The sequence below is a fragment of the Conger conger genome, chromosome 9, assembly GCF_963514075.1.
Source record: "Conger conger chromosome 9, fConCon1.1, whole genome shotgun sequence".
NCBI lineage: Eukaryota > Metazoa > Chordata > Actinopteri > Anguilliformes > Congridae > Conger > Conger conger.
This window is the reverse complement of record NC_083768.1, coordinates 29,671,257-29,692,749: the sequence shown is the minus strand read 5'-3', so window position 1 is coordinate 29,692,749 and position 21,493 is coordinate 29,671,257. Positions and strand designations below refer to the sequence as shown.

Genomic DNA, 21,493 nt, shown 5'->3' with positions numbered 1-21,493 from the left:
GGAGAGAGAAAAGAAGAGAGGAGAGGGAGAAAAAGAGAAGGAGAGGCAGAGAGAGAGGAGAGGAGGGGGAAGGAGAGCCGTGATGGAACTGGGTCACCCTGAGAGAGAGCTGGGGTCCCTCAGGAGTCCGGCGCCGGCAGAGCAGCGTGCGAACGCCGGACGTCTCGGTGAGCCACCCTGCAATTCCTCATTCTTCAGGAAAGGAGCGCGATTGGGGAGGGGTCAACGTGCTTCCTCCGTACACCCGCTGCCTGACAGACCCCAGAGTGCGTCGGACAGCCATCTGTGTCGCACCCAGGGCTGACCGCTGCCCCGCGCTGGACTGAGGGACCTTTGGGGAGCCAGGTGGGGGGGGTGCACAACTCTGAAGGTTAATGCAGTCTGACACATGCTACTGGGGTGGGGTGGGGTGGGGGGGGTGGACATCAATATTCATGATGGTCAGCACCTGGCAGGTTCAAAATAAGCCATTTCCTGATTGGGGAAGCATGAAGTCAAAGCAACCTGGCTCGCCGGAGTATCCACTGGACCCAGAAGCAGACATTTACCCACAGAAGGGCAGATGCCCACTTCACGGCTCTACTGTAGACGTGTGGAACAGCACACGACTGTGACCCATATAATAATTCCACAAGAGGCATGCACGTACTGCGCATGATGGATGGCACGATATCATCTGGAGAATACCTTCACAAATTGATCAATATGTTCTATAGCAAGGATATTTTGGGATGTGAATTTCAGCAGTTCAGATGCAACAGAGCAGTTGCATCTTTAGCGGTGTGCATCTCTCCAAGCTGGGACAATTCCTTGAGTCTCAAAGTGACAGGCTGCAATTCCCCATAGTGAAAAACGCTCCGTCTTATTTGTTTGGTTTAACTGACACGTAGGCTCCAGTGTCCTCACCACCTCCACACCAACGCTCAGCGCAACCCATCGCCCCCGGTCAGGTTCTGCAGTCGCTGTAAACACCTTTTCTGTTTCTCCCTCACACTTAAACATTGTTTGCTTTAGCATTCCGCTTTTCATAAACAGCAACTGACTTAAAAATCGGACCCATCTGTATAAAAGTAAATGCAACAAATCGTAGGAAAGAGAGAAAAGATAACATCTACTTTCCCTGGCAAAGTCAGAGCGGACAGCCGAGAGTACTGCCCGGCGCTGGGACACAAACGGTTAAAAAAACACTTCGCACAACGAGCCGAATTTTAGCAGGCAGAAGAGAACTAGCTCCAACTCCATCCCTCAGCCGGACAGAGGAAAACATACTGCTATAAGGAAAGGAACAAGCAAATCCACACGTATCCAAGAGACAATGGGACAGAGACGTCAAGGAAGGCACCATCGCAGACAGACTGACACAATACTGGCTAATGTCTCTCTTCATTTAAATTCCATTAGAGTAGCGCACAGGCTGCGATTATCACGGTGAGAATGGGGGGGAAACGCTCTGTACTCCGCTTGCTGTCTGGCTCTTGTGACAAGCCGGACACTCACTTCACAGTTCAATTCAGACCTCCTATCGGCGTCCCTGATGGAATTTGTCACCTCTGTCACCTGAGTGGCAGTTTTGTGTTAAGCGTGTCATTCTCTGACCGCCCTGTGCCAACCCTGCTTTCGCACTGACACGGGCCCGCAGCAATGAGGGCGGCCGGTTCGCAGGGAGGCCGGATCGACAGCGGGACGCCAGGGTGCGGCTCCGATTGACCCTGCCGTCATCAGCGAAAAACTCGCCTTCCAGATGTACCACGCCGGTGTGAGTCTGCCGGTTCCCCAGGCCCTGAGCCACAAAGCCTAGTTAGGGATCAAAAGCAGCCTGGTCAGCCACTCTCGTCAACCCTCTCATTTCCTGTGTATAATCACGCCATTACCACCTTCCTCCTACCACCATTTCCCTATTCATAAAATGTCATTTCCTGTTTTTATCCAACTCATTAGGCCTTAGCTACCACATAACCTTCCCTTCCATTTTCTTTACACAGGTTCAACGGCTCTGCTGTCCAAGTGGCTTACATTCAGTTCAACCCCAGTCAAGTCGATTCAAATAACGACACTCATTACTGAAACGATCTTTAAAGCTGTGAGAGAATTGGTTTTGTGAAGAGAGCAGGAAAGCTTCCAAGACTGCTGCCATTTAGGATCAAGTTTAAAAGTCAATGGCTGGTAGTCCCAGACCGTCGAGCAGAAAAGTGTGAAAAGGCAGAATGACACACTTGCGCCTCCCGATGCCAAGGGCAGGCCGACGTGCGAAGCTGCGGAGGAGGCAGCGCGAGGGTTTCAGCTCGACGCCAGGAGGCCAGGAAGACAACCCGAGTCGTTGGGCTCCCGGCCCAGGCGGTCACGCGCTGGCGACCTGGTGGTGGCAAAGCGACGTTTGTCAACAGAGCCTCGGAGGGCTGCTCATTCACGTCTGGAGACCGGCCTTGGTGCGGCGGCCCGCATGCTTATGAATAATTTAACGTTGCGGGCGACGGACACGGCGGGCTGCGGAGTGAGATCATTTTCTTACGACCTTAATTTATCGATCATGAACGATGATGCTGAAGGGAGCGTCTGAGACGCGGCGGGGGAGGGGGCATCGCGCGGGGCCCCGTCGATCCGCCGCGGACGGAGGGGAACAAACCGTCCCGATAAATGATGGCGGCGCGCGGCCTTTAATCTTCTTAATCTGCGAGATGATCATTTCATTTATGTCTTAAAAAGCCACCCGCGGCGCTAATCTTTCTGTTGCTGCCGGTTAAAGTCCTACGCCAAGGTTTACAATTTGTCTCGCGGTGATGGGAATTGACGTGCGGAACAGAGGCTGCCGTGCCTTTGTGCATGGGCCCTCATGCTGCGACACCTTAACTTTGACCGGCAACAAAATTGTTCATTAAAAAAAATGTTACCGTCTATTAATGTAGCGAGGCCACATATTGGACCTACTCAGCATGAGGTTGCATGGCTCTTGTCAGTACATTTAACACAGTTCTTCACAGTATGTGTTGACAGAGGCACACTTGTATGTACAGTATGTAGCTATATGTACACAACAGTATGTGTGGCTAAACCTGAGGTAATGTATATGAATAATAATAATAATAATAATAATAATAATAAAATAATAATAATAATGAGGCTGAAATGATGAAGTAATAGTTTCAGCCATATCTGAAACAGCCAGCATTTTAGAGACTGCAGTAAAAAGCTGGAGGGGAAAATGATGCACCATTTTTTGTTGCAGGGGCAAAACACCAGCTATCGCAATACTGACAGAATACTGGAACTTAAACTAAAACAGTGAGAAATGACCCATAAATTCACAGCCAGAACGAATTCCACAGCTAATAACTTAAGACCAGATAAGTACTGAAGGGTATTAAATGTAAATCTGAACAGTTAAAAAATGCTATAAAAATGTACAACAATTCAAGACTTAGAAACAAAATTTGATTCCTGCAGTCATATATATTAGGTTTCCTGAATGTGTTCTGGACAGGATGTCTATGTTTGGGCAGACTGAAAATGAACGCCTTTTAATTTCCATGCAAAATGGCCTCCTTTCACCGTAGATACCGGATAGGTAGAGTGGTTGCAGCATTCTCTCCACGCTCCACGAAATGTCCTGAAATGACATCTGCAGCTGAATAGCTACCTGACATCCCCAAATTATAGCCTATTCTGCCACATATACATATCCTACCACAGATATAGAATTACCCTACGATAAACACAGCACACCTCCCCCAGCCCACACTCGGTATCGACTTCTGTCTGTCCTATATACTGTTCCCCCGAATGAAGACATATTCCTCCAGACAATTGTTCACATACACAACCAGAGCGCGTTTCTGAGGACCCAAGGTCGTAATGTTCCCGAAACGGTAAGCTTTCTTCGCGGTTATCCACACCTGCACTGGCAGCATTTAGCAAAGGTAAGCAGGGTCAAGGAGCAGGGGCATTCTCGTACAGGTTTCACACTCCATCAAACAGCCGCCTTCGTTTCAGACACGTCCAATGCTACCATTGAGGCATCCGACTCAACATTTACTACAGGAAAAGACCGACTCCAATGTACTAAAATAGCGGGTTTAAATGTTAAAGAACTGCAATTGTGGTTACAATACTATTAAATTGCGTCACCTGATCTTTAATCTGCTATCGGACAAACATTTTTGCGCAAGGAGCTTTTCCTCTGATCAAGACCTTCCATTTGGACGGCTCTTAACTCGAGAATATAGCAGTACCACCATATGTGACTCCAGGACACACGTGAAGGCTCGATGTGACTTGAGGACACACGTGAAGGCTCGATGTGACTTGAGGACACACGTGAAGGCTCGATGTGACTTGAGGACACACGTGAAGGCTCGATGTGACTTGAGGACACACGTGAAGGCTCGCACATTCAATGCAAACAATCAAGCTCCTCGGGTGCGCAATGAGCCAACCCAAGCCCTCGCCAAAGGACCTTCCACCTTTCCCACCAAACGCTGCCCGCCGCTGACCGGACACATCCAGCCGGTCGCTCAGTAACCAGACTTTAGGTTGGACTCGTGTCCTCTCCACGGTGACCTTTCCTTCAGGCGCCTGTCAAACAGATGACGTCTTTCAGTAAGCCGAATTTTCCATGGGTTGGTTGCGCAAAGAGTGGCCTTTGCCTGCATCTTCAGGAAGGCGGGCCGTATTTTTCAATTTTTCATCCCGGCCAATAAGTATATTTTCCACCTCACTCCAATTAACCTGAATTTTCTTTGCATTATGAAGACTCCTTTTTCATAGCAATCAACTGAGACAGAAAGGGGGACCCATTGGCGCAACAGTATTAATATCTTGTTGCTTCTAGGTGACCTAATTATATCTCCCTTTCATACGCTCTTTCCTGCATACTTTCTCCCCTCACAGGCACCAGGAAACAAAAGCCTCTTCATTATACTGCAGTGCACTGAAAGGGAAGAAAAATGGACAGATTTTATATGGCACGTTGATTCTTATAAATAAGCACCCTTGCGCTGGAAAAGAAAGTTGACAGAGACCCATCTAACGCCGTAAGAGAGACCCGTCTAACTCGGTAAGGGGGGAGCAGGGCAGGCTTTGGCCTCCTGCCTTCATTTACCGATCAGTGAAAATGGAACAGCCTTCTCACTCGAACAACAGGTAAGTGAAAATAACTATTTTCTGCCCCTTTTCCCCACAGGAAAAATAGTACTCCGGAAAATTTGATTTTGATTCTCATACAAAGAATCATGTTGACCACGCTCTTGCGAAATGGATGAGAAGAGGGTGAGAACTCCACCCACCCATGCGAGTTTCCAACTTCCCAGCCCACACCCACCACCACCTACACCTCTCTGACTGCATTAAGAACTACTATTCTTCCAGATGACAGAATGGATTTCCTGGGTCACAATCAGTGAAATATTATTCATATCAATAAATATACATCAGATTTTTTTCATCATTATTTAAAGATTGCAATTTTTACAATACCAAAATGGGTACAAAGTCATAAAGATAATTACAAATTATTAAATTAAGCAATAAATGTCAAATCAAACTGCGCTTGGCTCATAATAATTGTCCTCTGAGCCAGTTTTGGTGAGATTTACCCGAAGTTCAGCTACTTCTCCCATAAAATAAAGTCCTCTTGAGTTGGACTGGGACTGGAGGTGATGACCCACTCATAACATAAATGATGTATACATTGTTTCGACAAATAAATAGTTTTGTTTTATTAAAAGGAACACACACAAAAAAAATCCATTCACGACAACATCTGCTCTCAGCTGCCTTCGTAACCCACCAAATCTGTGGAGAGCAGTAAATCACCCATATCTCCAGCATTTACTATTATTGCAGCACTAAAGAAAGTGCTGAACACTCGGATTTGGATGTGGGGGGGAGGGGGCCTCAAAAATAAATTTGCCGCTTTCTAGGTTTGGCAGGACCCCCGCAATCTGCCACTGCCAGGTAGATGCAATACAAAAGCGGATTTGCTGTGAAGTCAGTTTCTCAAAAGCCCAGAATGTCCTTGAAGGAAAAGACCCCCCCCTCACCCCATGCGCATACACCGATAAATGCGCGCACGCTCAACACTGAAGCCCAGCACCAGCCAAGCCTGAGAATGCCGAAACAGACGGAAAGCTACAGCTCAGCCAAGCTCGTCGATTGGCCTGCCGCCACAGTTTGGCTCATCCCTGCTTTCTGATTGGATGTGGAGGATTCTGGCTCACTTCAACCTGTCGTCTGGCTGCTTTAGCTGGATTTACCATGCAGCTTCCCCGTGGTGAAATCGGACAGGGACGTTTAAACGTGTTCCTCGCAGTGAACTATACAGTAAACTGGGATCAATCTTGGGATACCAGCAAAGTGAGCCAATCGTGGAGACGGAAGGCAGTGATCCAGAAGGGGTTCTGCGCTGTACCTGGATGAACTGGAGAGGTCAAGAGTGCAGCAATGTGCTCCAGGTCAGTGGGGTTCAATAAAAAATAAGTAAATACATTTGACCTTGGCAACCCCCTTGTTTACAGTTTATTCCCAATAACATGCTTCTTGTTTATTAACAATGCCTAAAGTGGATCAGATAACAGTAACATGCAACTGAAGACTTGGGTTAAAAATGAAATTTGGAGCAGAATTTGTATTGGCTGCACTGAATAAGTACTACTAAGAAATAAAGCCATACAGCAGCCTCTGGGAATATGTATTCTTTCAACTTCCCTAAAAAGAAATGTAAAGGTTACGGTTTGAGAACGATCACAGAGGCAATCAAAGTCAGCAGAGCTTTCCTTTAAGATCATTAGCACAGAGTTCGGGACGAGGTGGGGGGATGGGGTACTTTCCAATGGAATGGCTGAAGTATCTCTGACCCGCTTTCATGAAGGGCAGCGTAGAGAAAGCAGGAGGAGGTGGGGGGCCACAGAAGGTCAGACTGCCCTGGTGCGCTCGTCTGCAAGGAGAGGTCTGTGGCGTACCAAAATGTGCTCACACCTGGTGATGTTACCCACGGCGCCCTTCCACGTGAAGGTCATGAGTCATTGATGCCATTCATTCTCAATAATAAGGGTTGCATTTACAGCACCATTGTATCCTCTATGAAAATGACTGGCTGGACTATCACTGTGATCTGTGCTTCTGGAAATCCTGAAATCACGTTTTGTGTCTAAATTTGTACTACTTTAGCTGCTGATAATAAAAAAACTGTTCAAATTTTGCCTTTGCCAGGTCAAAATGCTTAGCGGAACCTCCCTGACAACAAAATGGTGAAAACCGTTTGACTCCGTAAACGTGTACACATGCATTTGACTCAGAAACAGCGTGGAAGTTTTCAAAGTCTTGTAAAGCGTGGGAGTGGTTTCATACACCAGCTGCAGTCATTGTCAGGCCGGCATCCCTTGTGAAGCTCATCTGGATTCCGCAGGTTATTTGAACATATCTTTGAGATCACTTATCTTTTAATGAATTACAACAAAGCACTTATCCCCCTCCCTTAGCCACCTTATCATCTCTGGCACTCTGTTCTTCCGAATTAAAGTCCTGTCGGGTAAATATAGAGATATTATGGATCTGGGGATAGGAAGGGATATTCCTTCCCTAATGAAACAGTGAAAGCAAACATACCTGGCAAACACTTTGAGGTCATGAAAGATTATTATATTTTTACAGATTAATAGTTTCCAAAACAGAGGTAGCAGCTGCACATGAATGTGTGAGCATCCAGTATATGTAGGTTTAGCTTTAGCAGGCAAGGAGAAATGGGTGAATATTTGAACATAAACCTAGGGATGGGAAAGAAAATTGATCACACATGGCAATTTTTTTGCTGACAATTTTTATATAGTAATATTGACTCAACAATGGATACTTAGTACTTTATGCAGCAAACAATAATGTCTAGCGAGAACATACAGTATGGAGGCAAATCAGCAACAAAACTCACAAGAAGAAAACTAAAGCCTGCGGAAAAGCCCCTGGGCTGGGCGAAGCCTGTGGCTGGGTGGAAATGCTTCTGAAATTACACGTACTTCTGCAAAAAGGTACTTTACTGTGTAGAAATGTTTTCTTTCAGAAATTATTTCAAATGGTTTCTTCTGTAAATACATTATCAGAGCAGACAGTCTTACATTTTGTTTGGGAAACGGCTTAGAAAATGGATGGATGAATGGATGGAAATTGAATGCGAAGGCAAAAAGAAAACCTCTTTAAAGCCAGGTGGCAATTTTTTATATATTTTTTGAGGGGTTGTGGGCACAGTGAGGAAAATTTGAGAACCCAGAACTTTGAAATCCAACAAAGAAATGATTGCGGAGAGACGTGAAATGAAATGTGAAATGTGAAATGAAAGTGGGTGGCAGAACGGGCTCAGACAATGAGGTGACTGGGCGCACGCTCTGCTGTCAGTCACCCGCTTTTAGCCTCTCCCTTTTGTTGATAAAGTTTTAATTCTACAGGGAGAACGGTGTCAACGTCTGCCACGGAAATAATCCGCACATTACCGCTGCCACTCCAAAGCGACACTACAAGAGCAAAAGTACACAATGCAGCAGGCTTTGAGAACCGACACAGTTCCTGCAATCCATCCATGCTGTCAAGTTTCAGCTGCATCACAAGAATCTGTTTGCCCAAGCGGACCAATGGATTTGGGGGTTCTTTGCGACACATCATGGAAATCCAAAAAGAGGGAAATAAAATACATTGATTAACTATTTGGGGAAACTGCCAAATGGGACTTTGCTTTACAATGAATTCATACAATTAAGTGATCGCTTGGGATCAAATCCTTGTTACTGAATTAATACAGGTTATTTGCATAATTGGATACACGGCCCTTCTAAAACTGACCTGAAAAAATGCAATGCCCAATATTGACAGTTGAGCAAATGTTAATTCTCCACTTTTTCCAGAGTCTTGCTTTTGCTTCAGAATATTAAACAAGGAAACATTCATAAATTATTCATCAATATAGTGAATTATCCGTAATATGTAAAATACTAAAAACTTTAGGGGCACTTAAATAGTCTGCTCACATGGTGCGACCACCTTCATTGTTTTAGCTTTAGCTCATAATTCATTTTTCAGTCACTCAGCTTTGAAAAGAGATTAACTATCTGTTAAGTCTGAAAACCTGATGAAACAGCACCTGCTGGCAGAATGCTGGCTTATTTGTCAATGATAATAAAAAGTGTGTGATTACCTAATATTTTGTTGAGCAGCTAGACTCTAGCTGTTTATCACTGCTCTGGGTTCTGTTTATTCCACGGCCACCGCAGCACGTCATAGGCCAGTGACACTGCAGGGCTTCCACCATGATACGCCGAAGAGGGAAACGCTCCGACGAGGCATTTCGGACATGAGACCTGGACCTGGCACGTGCCAGCTGTAACCGGGAGTCACACAGGGGAACAGGCGTTCAAGCAGGCAAATGAACCACTCTTCCTGCCTCCAAACAGCAATTGACTAGACAACTGCCCAGTAGCGTACAGCGGTAGCAGTTTTTGTACAGCAGTAGCTGTAATAGTTGTGCAGCTCTTGCATAGAGAATTTCGTGGCAGCTGGCTAAAACAAATTTGGTCCCACCACCACAAAATTCTGGCCGGTTTTACAACATTTTCTTTATTTTTTTGTAAACATTAAGTGTGTCAGTGTTCATCCCTGCCACTTTGATGGAGAACAACGCACTGATGTTGGTCACTGTCGTTCAAAGATATTTTTTTTACATAAGAATGACGGGAATGCACAAGTAAGCAGACTGAATCACAGACTGCCACAAATTCAGAAACTGACTGTCTAACGTAAGCACAGGTGTGACAAACAAATTTCCCCAACCAGGTGTGACAGTTCTTCGATTTTTCCCCTAATCAACCTGCGTATTGAGAAAATACAGCCGAACTTAAATGACCACTTAACACTTTGTTTTGTTTTGTATTGCTTAGTTAGGTATGCACACATTTGTCCTACCAATAAAGAGCACGGATAAGTTTATTACCTTTTTATTGCCACCGGTCTATTCAATATGTGCCAGGTTTGTTTGTGGCTCGGCAAAGTATTTGTTTGTAGGTACCGTAATTCTGTTGTACCGAGAGTACTGTGGACACATATCCACCCTCACAATTACATTATAAGGTGTGAGCACATTCTCTAATGGATGCATTAGAGTTCATTTCATGTTTGCATAATGAAAAACGGTTCCAACAACAACTCGAACACCGTTAAGAAAATAGAAGAAAGAAATAAAACAGCTGATCAGCTAGCTATATATATTCATGAACAGTAGGCCCATGTGCAAGCTAATTGGCTCAAACATTTTTTGATTAATCTTTTTTCACACTGATATTTCTAGTTCAGTTTGGAGGGTACCCATAACAAACATAACAATTTTTGTGCTAGTGTGACCAGGAGAGACTCACACAACGTCAAGAGGCCCTCCTTTCTGCAGCACGACGCGAGCGAAAGCAATAGCATTAGCGTGGCCATTCGTCAACCCGCACAGGGGAGCCCATCGCTTTGAGCCTCCCAGCATTTATGAGACAAATGGTTAACTGAGAGCTTCTGTTCTGGGTGCGAACCAATGGTGGAAACATAGCGAGAGTGCTTAGCTGCTTCAGAAGGCATACGGAAGGCATCCTTCCTCGACGTTCCCACTTTACGCCCTATGTGAGTGGGCGTGCGAGGCGGCGATGATCCGTAAGTGGATTTAGGCTGTGTCTCTTGGCTAAACAGAGTGTGGGGAGAGTGTAGACACCTAGGCTTTGAGAACGCGAGCCAGCAGACGTCTGGCATTCTGACCAGGCAACCTTTTAATTTAATTGAATGCCTCCCTACAGTAACAACTCCAGCCACTTCTATTCTGACAGCAGGCAAATAAATGCACTCAGGAAATAAAAGCAAAAAAAGAAAAAAGCACTCGGGGAAATAATGTGGCCATGTCTAATTGGCATAAGATTAATTGTTGCAAGAAATATTTTGTGGTGGGTGATATACATTCCATGGCACAGAAACGACCCCCTTAGCGGTAAAACAATACATATCCATTAACTGCCATCTCGCCCCCCTCCCCTTTTATATACTGATCGATTTACAGCTTGGTTGACTGATCAGATGGACTGTTAATCACTGAAAAGATGTGAATGTGGCTACAAGTGTTGCACAGATCACTGAGAATTTATGGGGTGGACACTGTCCTTTGTAAATCAGTCTGACAGCTCCTTTGACCAATCAAGACGAGAGGAGGTGGAGACAGCCCAACAAAAGGCGTGTTAAATCAGGACTGAGCTGATGGTTCTGGTGCGTGGGCGGGCCCCACAGTCTGGTACCAAATCCGGGGCATGCCAGGGGTGACTACAGGAGGTGGCTCCTCCTGCATCTCCCAGGGATGGGAGGGTTCCAGTCCGCTGCCATGACAGTGCTGTCTATCGCCCCCCGCAGGCCACTGGGAGTGCTAGCGGGTTTGCCTGCCGAGCGGTCTGTGAGAGCCACATTTGTGAATTGCAGCGTGATTAGAAGAACCAGATGACATCATTTGTTTTGGGGCTTGTCGGCACTACTGACAGTGGAGACTGAGTGGTGTTGCAGCGCCAGCATGACTGGGCATTTGAAGTTGGGGAGAAAAGGGAGTAAAAGCAAAAACACACACGCGCACGCACACTCCTTTACAACAGACTGCTGTGGATTATGTAAGTCCACTCCTCCGAAACAGAGGGCCCTAAGACTAGTGTCCTGGTACCTTATGACTGGAGCCTCCAGTACCATCAGCCAAACAGGCCTGGTCACCTCTGCAATTAGGGGGGGAGGTAGGGGGGGGATCTGCCGTGGCTGAAGGAGCCCTGCTGGGAGGAGGCCGCGCACAAGCCCCCTCCCCCACCGTCGACTGCCTTGTCACCTGTCATGCCAACACCTGGCTCGCCAGCTCAGCCTGTCTCTATGCCACTCCTTATACAGTGTGAGAAACCCCGAAACACACACACACACACACACACACACACACACACACACTCTTCTGTGACTGCAGACTCACCACGAAACAACAGCAACTATTCAGCAAGATAGTGAGGCAAAGGAGCATTATTACATTACAATAACTTAGCAGACACACAGCAAGAACATCAGGTGTTTGTCTCAGGAATACAAAGTGTGATATAGCTCAGAAGGTGTGGAACATCTAAGTATTTAAGTTAAGCAAACAAACCAATAATTGGGAACCAAAATAAAAATAAATACTACTTCATCGCTAATTTGTACAATTCTTCAAACAGGAGGTTAGACCAACTAGTGAAATGAGCCAGCTAAGTTAATGGGTGGAAAAACGGGGCAGGACTTTTACTATCCGAACGCTGGACGTTCTACCATTATTTATTTCTTGATTTAAAAGAAAGAGGAAGAAAAATAAGCTTTTGGAATGAGCCATAGACTAGTGAAGGAAGGGTGAAGAGGATATAGACTGGTGAAGGATGGGTGGACAGGGCGTAGACTGGTGAAGGATGGGTGGAGATCAAACTGAATCAAAATGGATGCCGTAACTGCTGACGTGTTCAGGAGTTATCTAGTACTGGCCACATAAGATTGAAATGTGACCTACCTGTGCTATGCTGGCCCAGACAGAGAGCAAAGCATAATTGGCAGCAAAATAAACATTCTGCCTTCAGTTAGCTGAGTTTCACAATATACTGCAAGATTAATTTGCATGCAGTTCAATATCGAATCTGCCTATGAAGCAGGGAATGGATACCGCTTGCAAACAAGCAAATACAATACATTTGTGGATCTCAAACAGCAAATGTGAAGGGTCTCTAAAGTCTGGCAATCTTGAAAGTCTGTCAGAATACCCATCAGCCCCTCAGCCCCAGGCCTGGTGGGGAGTGGCCAGGCCGTGACAGGGTGTATGCACCACGCGGTCTTTAAGCACGCGCAATACCGGACATTCCATTGGCCGTCTAAGATGGAAGGTCGAGCTTTAAGCGGACACATTAGTCTGGGATCCATTAGATACCTGGCAAATAGTCAATTCCTGTAATAGCCAAGAAGATAATGTAATTGAATGGCTATAAATTGCAGTGACACGGCCACTACATTAATTGAATTGCATTTTTAAAAAGCAGGCAGAACTTCATCCCCCACTTCAAACACAACAGGCACACACTCTGTTATTTTCTTTAATGGTCAATTACTGTTGGCCAGTTATTTATCCCGGTTCATGTTGAGAGTGCGGCGCTTTCACGTATTTAAGAAAGATGGGCGATTAGCGAAAATGGCAGCTTGGGGGCGATTTGGTGGCCTGATGCAAGCAAACGTTTAATGTATTTCTCAAGCTTTGTGGAAAAACTTGCATTGTATTGGATCAAAGTTACGAGAGTATACTAGGAAATTATGGCGTTTCTAATAAGCGCAAATTATTTTGTATCACTTATTTCTCCTGAAAGACAAGCCAAAATCAAAATACTTTCTTCCTTTCAACTTTTTAAAAATTGATTCTTCATAACCATATGAACACATCTTGAAATAAATAAATATATAATATATATATTTTTTTAATCAAATAGTAAAACCCAAATAATTTTTCCATCCATTTCCTGGAAAACAAGATTTTACATCATCGTGTACCAGTGGGTGTGTATACTCATTTGGCGTAACGCTCCTCATTTGTCTGTCAAAAACACTCCCTACACATCAAAAATTCCCCCAAAAGATCGGTTTCACTCGTGTATATGTCATAGAGCAGCACTAGCTTCCGCTATAAGTTCCATTTCAGCTTGTCTTTAATTCATTTTGGTTAGTCCAAGCTAGCAGGTGCAGCTCATGTCCTGACCAACACTAATCGGTCACTCTTAACTTAAGTTCAAGCCACTGCATGACGCTACTTTTCATTGCCCAATCCCTTCTGAAAAATAACTAAATGTGTCTGGCTGACATGACAAAGAATGCAAAAGTGCAAAGATATCACTTCTCAACATCAAAACAATCACAATGAGGTACGAAAAACACTTTCACAGGATGTAAACACCCACTTTGGAGGCCCCCAAGGTCCGCCTTTTTAGTTGCGATTTCTGTGCAACTGTGGCTTTATTTGGTCCTCATAAAGAACTAATGGGGTCAGATTGAGCATGTGGGAGGTAGTGGAATGAGGTGATGATCCCCTGCCAGAACCCTGCCTGTGTGCTGAAGCATATCGTTCAGCCACACTTTTACAGCCCTCCGTTGATATTTGTGCATTTCGCCATTACACCAGTGCACATGATGACACATCGGCACAGAGTAATGGGACCAACGATGCAGTACAGAATTAGCAGGCTACCGTTTTTAGGCTTTGGCTCGCTATATTTGTGAGCAAAAAGAGAAAGCACAGTAAGTTCCCATTCTTCATTGAGAAGTGGGATAAACTCCCATCGAGTCACTTTTTTGCAGTGTAAGCAGCAGTATCGAATACCCAAAGGCAATTTTTCAAAGGGGAATGGAGGGTGCTCCAAAGAACACTGACTCTATGCCAGATAGCTGGAACTGGAAGCAATCTCAAGGGCATTTAAGACTATTGTATACCACGACCATGGTCAAAACACTAAATTTTAGCCTGGCTATTTAACCGTTGCTGGTTAACATTAAGTTAAGATTAGCTATTATACAGCTCGCTTGTTGCTTCAAGGCTGTTGGTTTTTGAGTGGACTTGGGTGATATGGTTTAAGCTGGTTTAGTTCAGAAACTGAGAATACCAAAAAATAACTGCTAGCCGTAAATCAATGAGGAGTATGGTCAACTGGGGCAGGTCAGCAATTACAATGCAGACTGACAGAAAACATCATAGTGGGGGCCTCTGAACATAATTCTTGAGCGAAAGAGTCTATATCCCAGGCACTAGAAAGAACAAAATTGTATAAAGACAACAAAAACAAGTGAAATCTTTCCTGATTTTCCATATATCGACTCTGACTGTGTCCATTACTGCAATGCTTGCATATAGCAGTGTGCCTTCTGTTGCAAAGGTTGGAGGCCTTGGAGAAGAGCTTATTTTCTCACTTCCATTCATCAGCTATTTCAGAAGATAAAAGGATGTCCATAATTACAATCTTACAACTCACAGATTGCGTTTCCATTTCTTACTAAAGCAGATCTATGATTTACCTGGACTATACATATTTGCTTATCAAGCAAAACATCTGCAGTGTAGACCAAAGTCTATTTTTTGGGAAGCCCAAAAATTGGATAAAAATCTGCCACTGCCCTCAAAACTAATCCTAAAATTAATCCTGACACACACATATTTTAGTGGAGTATTTCGCATACATGCAACGCAGACATGAATATAAAACAATCTTTGTATATATACTATACAGGTACTTGCTCACTTGTGTGAAAGACTGTAGATATTCAGGAGATAACTGGTTGCCACAACGCCAGTCTCCAATTGCATTAGTGCCGGGGCAAATGCACACAGAGGCTTAAAGAAAGGTTCCAGTACATATTTCTATATGACAGCTCGACGTGAACAGAGAATACAACATGTGACATAAATCCACTGCAGGGAAAGGCAAAACCAAAGACATCTCACTTAAAAAATAAAGGAGGAATAAGAAAAGAAAGATGAAAGTTTCCTTTGCTGAACCAAAGTGACTCCAGGGATATTTCACGTACGGCGGCCAATCTTGGGAGACTTGTTCTCCTGTCACAAGAGGATGTTTCCCCGTCATTTCTGTGGGGGTAATGACTTTTCTTTTACTGTTGTCTGGGGAGACGTTACTACGAGAGTGGGGTTCATAAAAGGAATTTCACAGCTTGCGCATCCTTCGCTAAAACTCTGAACACATCTGTCCGTTCTGCACCCCTCTCCAGCTCATCCTAACCTGGAATGCAAAAGGCCAGGGGCTTCTTTAGGGGTGCGACAATTCCACTGCAAAGCAGCTTTGTTGATATGGTGAATTTGCTGATCTTATATTTGGGCCAAGAACAAGTGCTATTGATTTCCCCCCCACTGAAACGGTACGGAACTCAACGAGTGAGATTTGGTTTGTTTATAAAGGATGCCAAGTTGCTTCATTACTTGTGAACTGGATCCAAAAAGCATGCAGTATGCCAAGGCTGAATCAATTGTTATTCGAAGACTAAGCTTCTTTATGCTGGCCAGGTGCATTTTTTATTTATTTTATTTATTTATTTAAACTTAATCACGTCACATGACTGAAAAGTATCTCTCTATCATATGCACCCCCTCTTCAGCATAAACTTGACCAGCTTCTGGATTAAGGCCATTATTCTTCAGTTCTTCCGGACCACCAGAGGAACAGTTTTCATCCAGAAGAAAACTGGCAGAAAGTAATCCGGCGGCTTTTCCGAGAAGGTATGGGGCCATCCCTCATCCCTCCATAACAAAGCCTTCAAACCTCCATCGTCGGGTCCTGTCCTCCCTCCCTTTCTCCCCATCCATGCTGCTGAATCAGGGCTGTAAATCCGCTTCCAACCACAAAAACAAGTGCTTTCCTACTGCGAGGGAGAAGAGGGAAAATAAAACAAATGAAGGACGGCGTGTTGATCGAGCCTTGGTACACTGGAAAACCCGGCAGTCACACGCGGAGGACCTCGTCGGGGGAGGACCGCCGAATAGCGGCCGCGTATGGCGCTCCGTGTCCTAGCCTCAGCGGTTTCAGCATTACTGTCGCTCTCCAGGGGCCGCTCCTGTCCGGCCTGCCTCTGCAGCAGATTCTCTCGCAATCATGTCGCTTTTCATTGGTTTGACCCAAAGGTGCCAATGATGAAAATGTATCCCATTTCAATTCAGCTGGCATCATTACGACAAGTATATACTTGCAGTCAAGACAGCCTGACATAAATTAGCTGACAAAAGGATTGGAGAATTACTATTTTCCATAAGAGAAAGGAGTCTTTATGCATACCTATGCAATAGTCACTAGTATACTTCAAGTTCAAGTAGATTTCTTAAGTACGCAGTACCTCACTGAAAGTTACTTACATCATAGCTTAAGCTAAGATACAAGTGTCCAGGAAATCCCCTAGCAACCAGATAAAGGGTAAAACTGCTTCCCTGACAAAACTGCTCTAGTGACGTCAATGGGAAAAATGTAAGCCTCACAAAAAGGTGCTTTTCTATAACCAGTTCATAATCAACTGTCAACAACTCTTCACTTTGCCCCATTTCCACACACACTCTCTGCTGGAGCCCGTTTGTCAGTTTTGTCTTGGAGCCAAGTTCCCTGGATATCTACAGGCCTGAATAAAAAATGGGTATTCAATGATGGAGCAAATGGCCTCGAACACTCTTGCATGATTGGGGTCAAGAATGTTCCACTAGGCGGATAAAGCAGCAGCATCCTATGCTGCAATCAAAATGGCGACTGCTTTGTCATGTCCAATTCCCCAAGTGGCACACACAACCGCTACACACATGGCTTTGGTCCTTGCATTAGAGACACTCTAGAGAAACTGGGTTTTTATAAAGTTTTTATCATTTCTAGGGACATGGAACCTGGAATCAAAGATACTGCCGGAGAATGGCACAGCAATGTATGACTGGTGAATAAGTTGGAGGGCTATAGGACAAGCTCACCCTCATAGAGAGGGGACAGTGTGACGGGAAGAGTAGTAACTGCAAGCAACGTTTGACCACCACGTGGCACACGCTTGCCCTAAACTCGGCACTCAAATCTCCCCATTGAGCGAACTCATTAGCTTTCATTAGCCTTACCATTGCTGCATGACCCCACCCCACAATGATTAAATGTACCATTGCAGCATTCCAACGTGGCCAACTAAAACTACCTGCACAGAGGCCGTCTCATTTCCTCTTTTGAAAATCACGTCTCCGTCAGATGCCAACCTGAGCTGGGGCCAGCGTTCACACCCCGTGTCGTGGTTTAGCCAAACGTGAGCGGGGACAAAAGGAACAGATGTCAGATATTGATGCGTCTCTTTTTGCCCTTCTTTTTTGGGCAAACGGGAGCGCAGCTGGGGGAAGCTTTGGCTGCCAAAACCACAGTGTGGCTCTCTACTTCCAACTCAGCGTGCACGTGGTACTGAAACCAATGTTTAATTAACCCTGAAAACTCGCCGCTGACGGTTTGTGGAGGATGGCAGTAGGTTTACCAGGTATGGGGAGACCACATAATCTGCTGCCATGAACGAAAGACGTGTCAGTGAATCGGCAGGCCTTTAGAGAGCGAGAGACAACGGTACCCACAGCTAGTCGTGCTCCGCGAGGCAGCTGTTCCAGCTCCACATTACATGACTCATTTGATAAATAGATGCCTTTTGCTACTTAAAGCCAAGACCCTCCTGGGCGCACTCCGATGGCCTAAATTCTGTCCCACGTCATTTCTGCTAAAGGGAAACTAAGGTCTGCGAGTGTTTAGGTGTTGGCGGTGTTATCTGCTACCAAGCAGTGGTTTCCAGTCATGGCCCGACAGCTGGTCCTTTCTGTTGCCAGGTACTGCCTTTAAGAGAAGGAGCTGGGTTTCCCTCGGCCAGAAACCCTCCCTACATGAGCAAAGCTACAGATTCAACACCAGACTATGGAGTAGAACAGCATTATGTCTTGATAGAAAAAGCAACCCAGAATCCCCTGAATATTTATTTTTATGCATTTACTTATTAAATCACAAAAGAAAAAACAAATCTCACTGCAAGATGAAATAAGGATGCAGAAATATATTGGATCATGTTCCTTAAAAGATGTCCTTTGAGGAAAGTGCAACACAACGCAAACATTAGTGTCTAGCTCAAATGGATTGTAAATAAAGCCGAGAAGTTTTTAAGATTTCCGTGATAATGTGATAAGTTTGCTCTTGACACAAAATAAGGTGTGCATTCTCATTCTTGGATGACTAATATCACAATGACAAAATAAGAAATATTTTTGGAATGAGGCTGTGGAATTGAGTCATTTGGAAGGTGTATTTCTGGAGGTCGCTGAAATAGTTTGAGTGGCGTGACACCTATGCATGGACTCCAAAATGTTTCACTGAGGACAGGGCACTCCAATGTCCAGCTGAAAAGCCAAAACCAAGTGCTCGTAATCAACAATGGAGCTCCCCACCTGCTAGGATAGCCCTTTTCGCTCGCAGTATCCCACTTTTGTGTTTGCAAGGACAAAAAAAAGCGTCCTCGACTGCAAATGTTAACAATGCCCTCCTGACTCATCAGCTTCCGTTGAATGGAAAAACAAACGTATGACGGTTGCCCATCTTCACGGTGAATGTGCGTCTGTTACTTTGTGCACACAGAAAAGCATGCGGCTAAAATATAAATAAATAAATATAAAATATAAACAAATATTTTTCAGAAAAAAGTATGTGGGACACTCAAAAAATGCCACATTCCCCTTGGATCGACTGTTCCAACCCACTGCCATGTCAAAGATAGAGACACGTTTGCATTTGGTCTAATAATTACACACTACATTTTATGGCTGCAATGATTAAACTAATTGATTAGAAAAACAAAAAATAAAAAAAATCTATTTGGATTTTCAGATGGCATTAATCTTCATTATTTAATAATCAAATTTTCCATCAATGAACGAGAGCTGCTGAGCACTTTGGGGTAATAGCTCCCTTGGGCACAGAAATGGGTTCCCTACTTTGAACAGAACCATTGGTCTGATTGTTTGAAATTAATGCAATTGTTCGTGAGAACTGTTCAGTGTTGTTTCAAAAGACGGAAGGATTTTCATAAATTACTTCATCGTTCAGAGAAATAAAACTATAGAGTAACCGATAATAAAAACAAAAAAAAAACGGAAATAAATCGATAGCCAGAACCCGACTGCATACGTGCAGTCTGGCGGTTTGGGCCGCAACGTGTCAGCGGGTCCGAGCAGCACAGCGCAGTGCGTTCCAGCGGAAGTAGCGTGCGACGCGTGCAATCTGATCCGCCGAGAGCGCGGTCCGGTCGTTCGCTTCCAGTCAAGGGCACATGCCTGTGGCACTGGAGTGCCCCCGCCGAGCCCACACGCCCCACACACCGCCTCCCGTGGCCCTACCGCAGCCCGACAAAACATCCATCTGGCAGATGTGCGCTCGGTAATATTCAATTTCTTACACCTGTTCTTCATATCTGAAAACAGATTTCAAAACAGAAATAAACGGGAACGCTCCTTCTGCCACGGCGGCTCGATTATAAAAATAAAATGAAAAAAACATTAACAGCTCATAGCGCGACGTCGTAATGCTGCAATGTGGACCGCAATAGCAAAGGTCCAATTTAACAGTAAAAACGTTTAGCGCTTAACAAGCTGTTTTGATATATCACTTGAGCGTGATGGTTAAGTGCCGGAAAGGTTACACGCTTCTCGCAGGGCACATTTAAAAGGCAGAGGCTAACTGCTACTAACCATTATAACCTCAAGTTATTAGTAGAATAGGTGAGGGTTGATGGCATGCAAACATTCCCGCAGCAAATCAGGGTTCAACTATAAAACGCTAATTAAATTCCAACGGGCGTAATTTATTCTCAGAGTTTTATAAGCAGGTTTCGCGGGCCGGCGCTTTACTGCAGAGGGGTCAGGAGCCAGCGCTTACCGGAGCGAGTTGGGACCGGGAACGACGGTGAGCGGACCGGTTTACCCACGGAGGGATCCCGTCAACTCAAACCACTGTCCCGGGGAAAGCATCAACGATCTAAAGCAAAGTGATTCAAAGCACGGAAATAAAAGAAATAAAAGATAATAAAGGAATACTGCTGTACCTAAGCCCTCGGGGGACCCGGTGCGTGCTTTCCAAACATCTATTTTAGCCGTTAGAAGATCTTTCTTTCCTGATTTTCTGTGTGAAGTCTGACAAATCGTCTAGCGAGAAAAAAAAAAAAAAAGAAAGCTGAGAGAATAGTCTGTAACGCTGTCAGCCTCGCATTGAAATGAACTCAGAACCACCCCCATTGCTCTCCGTTAATGGGGAATTATTTATCAGAAACATTAAGGTAAACGGTGTGAAAACGCGGCTTTGAGCACGGCTCCTCCGGCGGCGGAGAGCGGCAGAGCTGCAGCTGGGATACGGTGGCCATCGCTTCTCCGAGAGAAGGACGCTGAAGGACATTCCTGGGAAGGAGGGTGGGGAGGGGGGGATTCACCCGTAAATGTGACTTCCTAATTAAACAGACGTTTCGATGGCCATGCTTCACGAAGCCTGTGGCTTCCAAGAGATGCCACTTGAAGATTAATGACAGCCCCCCATGGGGAGGGAGGGAGGGGGGGGGGGCACACGTCCCCCTGGGAAATTCTTGCGTGTGCCTAAGGAGGCTGGGGGGGATTCCTATTTGGAACGTGGATCCTATGTTCTTGTGTTGAATCTGCAGACCAATAACAAAGAGTGCGGATGAGCTCTGTGAAAAGGGGGGAACGAGACACGCGTGGAATCATTCACTGCCGGGAGAAAAGAGAGAGCGAGAGAGAGAGAGAGAGAGAAAGAAAGAGAGAGAGAGAGAGCTTACAACTGGACATAAATTCTGCCCCGCAGACCGCTTGTGCCTGGGAGAAGGGGGGCGGTGGGGCTTAAACATTATTATTCATGGTTCTCATCACTTT

At 45.1% G+C, this 21,493-nt stretch overlaps 1 protein-coding gene across 8 annotated transcripts in view; it reads right to left on the bottom strand.

Moving 5' to 3' along the window:
* mib1 (MIB E3 ubiquitin protein ligase 1) overlaps nt 1-21,493 on the bottom strand; it is a 97,006-nt gene that overhangs the window by 23,593 nt on the left and 51,920 nt on the right. The window lies entirely within an intron of this gene.